The sequence below is a fragment of the Monodon monoceros genome, unplaced genomic scaffold (assembly GCF_005190385.1).
Source record: "Monodon monoceros isolate NGI ecotype Baffin Bay Population unplaced genomic scaffold, NGI_Narwhal_1 Super_Scaffold_10, whole genome shotgun sequence".
NCBI classification, from domain to species: Eukaryota; Metazoa; Chordata; class Mammalia; order Artiodactyla; family Monodontidae; genus Monodon; species Monodon monoceros.
In genome coordinates, this window is record NW_021703766.1 from 3,751,517 (window position 1) to 3,760,101 (window position 8,585).

An 8,585-nucleotide genomic window follows, 5' to 3' on the forward strand; every position below is an offset into this window, starting at 1 on the left:
CGGCGGCGGCGGCGGCGGCGGCGGCGGCGGGCCCGGGGCGGCTGGAGCTGCAGCCGCATGTGCGAGCTCCGGCGCCTGCCAAAGCGTTGGGTCATTTAATTGGGGAGGAGGGAGGCGGGGCGGCGGGCGGCGCGGAGGGAGGAGGGGAGGAGAAGGGCGGGAGGGCGGGAGCACGGCGGGCGGGGGGGGTGGAATCTTTCCCTTACGCTTCCTCCCCTCCCTTTCCCTCCCCTCTGCCCGCCCCCCTCCTCGTCCTCCTCCTTCTCAGCCCTGCCTCCCCCCCCCAACCCCCACCCCGCGTCCCAAACTGCGCACAATAGCTCGCCGGCTCTTCTATCTATTTTGTGTCCGGCCGGGAGCCGCGCTCGATGATTCATTGCCCCAATTAGGGGTTCTCTCCTGCAAGCCCGGCGCGAGCCCTCTGAAGGGTCTCCTGGGGGACCCGCGGAAACCCATCAGCCGCTAGAGCTGGTCTTTAAGTAAAGGTCAAGCAGGACGCGGGAGGAGCCAGGTAAGGACGCGCCCGGCGTCCCCCGGAGACCGAGGAGCCCGGCGAGGAAGGGCAGGTCTCCGGAGGGGCAGCCTCCGCCCCCAAGTAGGGACGCCGCCAAGTGAGCTGGGGCGGCCCCGGCCCCCTCCCCATTCTAAAGGGCCTTTTATAGCCCTGAAGAGCCCTGGTCTGGGGGCACCTCTCAGGGCCCAGGGTTCTAATCTTGGTGACAGAGGGAACAGGAGCTGTCCCCTATCCCCCAGAACACATTAGCGAATGCGCCATCCTGGCCCTCCCCACCTCCGGCCAGGGGCAGAAAGGGTCCTGTATGTCTGAGCTGTGTGTTCCAGGGCAAATGACTTGACAACTCTGGGCCCTTTCTTCCTCTTCTTAAGCAGGAGCTCTGGCAGGGGATTAACTGTTTTCATGTATTTACTGTACCTATGTACAGATACATGTATTTATTAAACAGAGAGAGAGACCTTAGTATGTGCCAGGGGCAGAATCTAAGCACTTTATACACATCTGCTCAGTCGCTCCTCCCAATCGCTCTGGGTTAAGTGCCATGATCGGCCCATTCTACAGATGAGAAAGAAGAGGCACTGAGCATTAAGGTACTCTTCAGGAGTGGCGGAGCCGGGATTCAGACGCCGGCAGCCGGCTCCAGGGCCCTGTTCTCAACGCCCCGGCTGTGCAGCCTCACTAAGCAAACGTCTGGTCCCCGTCATCCGTCTGCTGATGGAGACTGTCCACGGCAGGAGACACAGCCAGGACCTCTCCATCCTCCCTGCTGCTCTGGCTCCAGCTGGGAGGCCTTGTGCAAATCCAGGCCTCTCTGGGCCTCACATTTCCCATCTGCAAAATGCCCACCCCTTCCAGCTTCAAAAATCTATGAGTCTCTGTTTTCTGAGCAGTGAACAGTCGTCCCAACCTGCCAGCTGGAGCCCAGAGTCAGCCTGGGGACAAAGGTGCCAGGTTAGCCCCTCTGCCCTCTGGGGCACTGATGTGTAAGTAAAACTAGGCTTCCTCTTGGCACGGAGGAGGGCCATCCATTATAAATAAATGGAACAAGAGAAAAGGGCCACCTCTTTGGAATCCCTGGTGGATATTCCAGGGATCGCAGTCCAGGGGTCAACAGGAAAGTCACCATCATCATCATGGCCAGAAATGCAGGACTGCGGGTCCTCACGCTGGCCAGAAAAAAAGCTGTGTCAGCAAAACTGTCCCGAAGGAAGGTTGGGGGCAGGGTGAAGGGGCTTCCCCGCTTCTGGCATTTTTAATACCTGCTGAGAGGAGGGGGCCTGATTAGGAAAACTTTAAAGGGTGAGGTCTGTTTAATTGTGTCCTAGCACACCTCTCAAGCTCCACACAGACCGAGAGCTTGCTGGTAAAACAATCCCTGGCTCAGGAAAGGCAGGTCCTCTATGGAGTTGCACGTGGGTCGCCTAAGGCTTGGCACATGCTACTCCTTGTTTCAAATGCTTTTCCAGGCTGTCTTTGTGAAGCCAGCTCCTCTCCTCTTTAAGGTCTTGGCTGCAGTATCTCCTCCCAGAGGACTCCATGCTTTGTTCATCTAAAGCTGCTTCCCCTGGCATTCTCGGTCTCAGCTCATTGGCATGGGAGTTTGCCATCGATTTTATTGTTCTGTTGTCTACTCTCTGTCTGGTTTCCCCAGGAGCCTGGTTGCTCCCTCCTGTGGGAAGCAGGTCTGTCTTGCTCACTGTGTAGATTCCAGGGCCTGGCTCACTGCCTGGGTGCCACACACCTGGGTTCCAATCCTGTCCCATCCCTCTCGAGCTGTGTGAGCCTTGGGCAAACCTGTTAGCTCCCTGAGCCTCAGTTTTCTGCTCTGTGCAATGGGATCGTAATCCTCACCCAACTTTTTTGCGAGAATCACAGGGGCCTGGCACGTTGTAGGTGACTCTGTATGTGTGTGCGTGTTGATCCTTCCTGGCTCTGTCCAGTGGCTGAGGAGGTTCTGCTACTGCCTGTCTGCACTCCGAGGTGAGGGGAGCACTGTGGTGAGGTCACACACACGGTCTGAGGGAGGAGGGCCACAGGGGTCAACAGGACCAAGAGGGAGGTGGATTTTGGCTACGCTGGAATCATCCAGAGAATGTCCTGAGTATGTGCCACATGTGTGAAAGTTTGTGTATACATGTGTTAGTGTGTGCATGTGTGTGTGCATTCCTGTGCGTGTGGATGCATGTGTTCACGCGTGTGCCTATGTGTGTGTATAAAGTAGGCCGGGAGTGGGAGCAGAGAGATATCCACTGGATGTTTCTGTTTCGTTCACTGACCCGCTGACTCAGGAGAGTCCCTGGGCACAGGTCTCGGGAGCCGGGGAGCAGGTGAGCACAGATCAGAGGAGGAGAAAGGCAGGTGGTGATGGCTGGTCATTTGTGGACGGGTGACCGGGCTGGGGACACTGGCGCAGCCTGACACACCAGAAGGACATCACAGCTCTGCCGTTTACTAGCTGTGTGGCCTTGGCCTGCGGCTTAATCTCTCTGAGCCTCAGTTGCCCCATCTACAAAACAAGGATAACGAAACGATGCACCCCACGGGGCTGGGAGAAAGGTGAACTGAGACAGTCCAGGCAGAGCACACCCTCCGGATGCAGACCCATGTGCTTGTGCACATGGGTCGATGGTGAAACATACACAGTCCCTGGTGAATCTACCAGAGAGGTAGATTCTGTTACGTCCTCAGTTTCCAGGTGAGGAGACAGAGAAAGGAAGTAGAGGCCCAAGGTCACGCAGCAGGTAGAGCTGGGGCTGGAGCCCAGGCGGTGTGTCTCTGTCACTCCCTGGCCTTGTTGTCCCTTAGCTTTGCCCCGAGCCCCGCGATGCCAGCCTGTCCTCACACATGTCCCCACTCTCACACCTAAAGCGACTGAGACACAAAACAGGCTGTGTCTGTGCCAGAGACACGGCGCAATCTCAAGGTTCATGCGTATCAACTTCATATCAGAGCCACGGCCTCCAGACCCCAGCAGAGCCAGCTCCTGGCTTCCCTCTGGGCCCCGCAGCCCTCCCTGCAGCTGGGGAGAGGGTGCCAGGCTCCCCCTAGACCACACGGATTGCCATCCAGCCCTCTCCATCTTCATTCCTAGGACTCAAGCGCGATGGACTTGAAGAGCAGCGACAGATGCTCCCAGGCGGCCCCCGCAGTGGGAATGGGGAGAAAACGCCCACCTCGGGTCTATAGGAGACCAGGAGGCCGTGAGCCTGGAATATCCGGGCACCTCTCAAATTTGCGGCTTCCTGTAGGGTCGTCTTGGCCCAGGAACTGCGGGAATCTGCCCTCGCACTGCGGGGGAGAGCAAAGCTTCCAGGCTCCGAGCACTTATCACACGTTGGATTATGTGTCTGTCTCTGGGTGACTTCCCTCGCTGTGTCCCACAGCGTTACAAGGCCGGGGACATAGTTGGGGCCCAATCCATGCTGAAACATGGGATACCAGACTCTATCCAAAACCTCACAGTGCCTTCCAAGTTCCAGGATCTCCTGCCAGCTTCCAGTCTCATTCTTTTGAGTGCCAGCAATCCAGACTAAAGCCTTCCATGTGCCCCCAGCTCCCCGCACCAACCCTGTAACCTGCCTCCCCTCCTCACTGGTACCCTTCTCCGTTTCCTCCTCTCTCTACACTGCGAGTGTGCCTCTGGCACCTCTCCCAGGACCCATTCACCTTCGGAGGCTGGTCCATCGTTCCTCTTTTAGAGGCTACGTGTGCTGTGTGTTGGCCTCTGGTTCACTGGGGACCAGAAAAACAAAATTTATCATCTGACTGTCGTATTTTTTTTTCTTTCCTTTTTTTTTTTTTTTTTTTCCCCGTAAGAATGAAGCAAGCACTTCTCCTCTGTGCTCAGAAAGAGCTTCAAACATGGCAGGCCACAGGCAAAAGCATATCCTCCTCCTCAGAGGGAAGGAATGCAACCGTTAACAATAAAAAAAAAAAAAAAATCCCTGGGATTTATGGAGGCCTTGGGCTTATGAGCTGCCTCACATCCGTTAGCTTGTAATGACACAGAGATCCGGGGGGGGGCGAAGCAGGATTCACCAGCTCCACCTAAGAGACGGAGAAACTGAGGCTCTAGAGCACAGTTCTGGGGGACCAGGAGAAGCTCCCAGCTGCCGAGGCTGGTGAAATGTCCTTGCCTTTGTATGTGGAAACTGGGCTGATTTGTTCAGTGTAAACATTAAAAATATACGGAGTGTTGGGTGACCCTGGCTTGGCATCCCTTCTGCTTTCAAAGGCAGGAGTGTCAGAGGGTGGAAGTAGGAGGCCCACTTCCCATCTCTGGGGTCTGAGACGGCCAATGCAGAAGCATTTTGTAAGCTGCAAAGTGCTTTGTTTAAAAAAATCACTGCTTGCATGACACAATTAAGGATCAGAACACAGGGTACAGAGTCTAAGAGCAGATTTCAGGTGCCCCTGAAATCTTGCGTTGCTCCCGTGAACCTGAAAAAGAATCCAGAGGCAAACAGCCCAGGTTCCCCCTCCGGCGACACCCTTGGCCCCGCCTCCTCCATCTCGAAACCTGAGGCCGCTGCCGTGAACTTCAGGGCCTCGTAAAACTCCTTTGATAAATGATCACCAGGGTGGACCTGCCACTGGGGATGATGGGACAAACACGCCACATAAATCTTGAGTGTACTCAAAGACTCCCCGGCTGCTGGTTTCTCAACAGACCCCTGATTTGCAGCGCAAAATCCACAGTAATCATTCATGTGGTTAGCTCCCCCGCCCTCCAAGCTGGGGAGGTTTTTGAGAAGGTAGGAAATAGGTGGGTGGGGGAGGGGTGGGGGAAAAAGTAAACAGCAGCAACCCCATATTGTCTTAAGAGTCCCCAGCATGCAACAGGCGCTCAGTATGGGCCAGTTCATTTCCCCCAGTGTGTACTGATAGCAGCTCAGGTATACTGTGTGCTGACTAAATGCCAGGCGCTATGTTCAGCATTTATATCATCACCTAGTTTAGATCTCATGACAGCCCGAAAAACAGGCATTATTGTTTACTCGATGGTACCGATGGGGACCCTGAGGCTCTGAACGGTGAACACACGTCCCCGAGGTCACAGAGCTCAGCTGGTGGGGCTGGATTCAAACCCAGGCAGTCTGGCCCAAGAGCCTTGCTCTAATCCATGCTGCTACTGTGTGCCCAGCTCCTGGCCTGCCGGGCCAGCCTCCCCTGATTCTTGTCCTTGGCTGGGTCCGGCCAGGGAGGCTAAGGGTAGGGTTTGCCAGACGCCTTCAAGCCCTGCCTGTGGCTCCACCAGCGGCCACAGCCCAGCCCAGCTTCGCCTGACCCTCAGCAGCCCAGGCTCTCAGGCCCTGTAATACTCGGTGGGCTGCGGCCAGGTCCTCAGCGCTGGCTAATGGCGGGGCGGGGGTGGTGCAGCAGCCACAGATTCCTTCCAGCTGTTCCTCTGAGTCACTGAAGGATGTTCCAAAGCCCATGGCCAGCCCGCCTGCCCTGGTCTTTCATTTCTGCGGTTGGTTAGTACTGGACTCATTGATGGGGATGCAAAGCAGGACTGAAGCGTGTGTCCAACCCTCAACCAGGGTGCAGTGATTTTTCAAAGCTCTCATTAGGGGACTTCCTTGGTGGTCCAGTGGTTAAGAATCCGCCTTCCAATGCAGGGGACGCAGGTTTGATCCCTGGTTGGGGAACTAAGATTCCAACATGCCGTGGGGCAACTAAGCCCGTGCGCCACAACTAGGGAGCCCGCGTGCCGCAGCGAATATACCACATGCCACAACTAAGACCCAACGCAGCCAAATAAATATTAAAAAAAAAGAAAGACTCCAAGTCCTATTTCTAAAATAAATAAATAAATAAATAAAAACTCTCGTTAGGTTTTTACATATAGAAAAGTGTGTCCATGTACATACAGAACCATGGGCATCATGATATGGGTCCAGCTTGCAGAATTTTCACAGACTCAGCACAGCTGTGTCATCAACACCCAGAAATAAGGCACGTCCAGCCTCCCAGCAGCTCCCCTTGCGTCCTAGTCTAGGCCTTACACCCCTATCAAGGGTAACGACTCACAGCCAGAATGCCAGGCATCCCGGCTTCTAAGGCCAAACTGTTTTGGGTGGTTTTTTTAGCAGCATTATTGAGATGTAATTCACATACCACACCATCCACCAATTCAATGGTGGACAGTTAAATGGCTTTCAGTCTATTTAGAGCTGTGCCACCATGACCAGAATCAATTTTAGAACATCTTCACTGCCCCCAAAAGAAACCCCATGTCCACTAGCTGTCACCTCTAAATCCCTCCAGCCCCTGCACAAACACTCATCCACTTTCCGTCTCTCTGGATTTACCCATCCTGGAGAATTCATATAAATGGCATCATCCAACATGTGGTCTTTTGTGACTGGCGGCTTTCCCTGAGCATGTTGTTTTCAGTGTTCATCCACGTTGTAGCCTGTGTCAGTTGTCAGTACAGACTGTCTTTGTATTTTATATAAACAGAAGTATATCATATGTAGTCTCTGAGTCTGGCTTGTGGCTCTATATTATGTCTGTGAAATTCTCCCGTTTTTGCACCTAGAGGCACCCGATTCTTTTCCATTGCTATGTAGTATTCCACTGCTTCGTTCACCATAATTTATCCATCCATTCCACTGTTGACTGGCTTTGGGGCGGTTCCCATTTTAGGCTAACGTGGACACTGTTTCTCTGAACATTTTCGTCCATGTCTTTTGTTGAAAACACGTGAGGCCGTTTCTGTTGGAGCTGCTGCTAGGGGGAGGTATATGTTAGACGTCAGTATATACCTAAGATATTCGAAACCACGTTCGCGGTGGCTTGTGGAATCCCCAGGGTTCCGCAGTTCCTGAGCCCGCCTCTGAGCTGCGCACCTATCGGCCTGACCCCCTGGGCCATCTTCCCGCACGACACCCGCCCCCTGCCTGCCCCAGAAGCCCCCGTGCAGCCCACACGGGCCGCAGAGGAAAAGGGCTCGGTGGCTGATATCTTTGCCGGGTTATGGGAGCACGCATGGTTTCTCCACTCTGGCTCTGAAACTGTGTTCCTTTCATAGGCCAGAAATACTTAGGCATGGCTCGCTCTAAAAGGGGAAACACATTTTAAAACTCCAATCTACCCGGGTCTTAGAATGATTTAGAACATTCCAGCTGTCCAGAGGACAGCACTCACCAGGAACAGTGACTTACAGTCCCCAGTTCCCACTCTGGGTCCCAACTCCACTCCCTCCTGGGTTCAAAGTGTACTTCTTGGCTCCTGCCCATCCAGAGGGCTGGGTCAGACGCTGCGCAGGGTCCAAGCAGACAGGCAGCGCGCTGGCTCACCGGCAGGAACATGGGTTTCAGGAGGAGGCAGTCCCAGACCCTCAGCTAGCCAGGCTCTGTTCTAAATCTGGGTACATCCTCTCGTTTAATCCTTCCCACGGCCCCATGAGATAGAGGCACAGGTAGTATTTCCACTTTATAGATGAGGAGACTGGTGCTGAGAGAGGCTATGCTACTTGCCCAAGGTCACACAGCTTCTAAGTGACAGAGCTGGAATTCGAACTACGCTGCCTCTGGCTTTCACATCTGGACGGAAATCCCAGCCCTGCCACTTATTCTCTGCATGGCCTTGGGCAAGCGGCTGAACTTCTGAGCCATGTTCCCTTAGTCCTTAGGAATGCGGAGAACAACCACCCCTGTCGCCCCTCGTTGCCTCGGGGAGATCAAAACACCCCGGAATGTAGAAGTGCTGAGAACTCAGCAGGAGATGCACGGGGGTCCATTTCTGCACCCCCTCCCCGTAGCTCCCCAAAATGCTTCCCGCCTCCAAGAAGTGTATATTTTTGGAGAGTTGAGGCTGTGGGCCCTGTCCAGCCCACCCCATTTATTTAACAGGTGGAGGGGACGTCCCTGGCGGTCCAGTGGTTAAGCCTCCGTACTTCGACTGCAGGGGGCACGGGTTCGATCCCTGGTCGGGGAAATAAGATCCCAAATGCCACGTGGTGCAGCCAAAAAATTAAAAAAAAAAAAAAAAAACAGGTGGAGAATCCAAGGCCCAGGGTGTAATACATCGTCCGAGGTCACACACAGAGCTTCGAGGGGAGCTC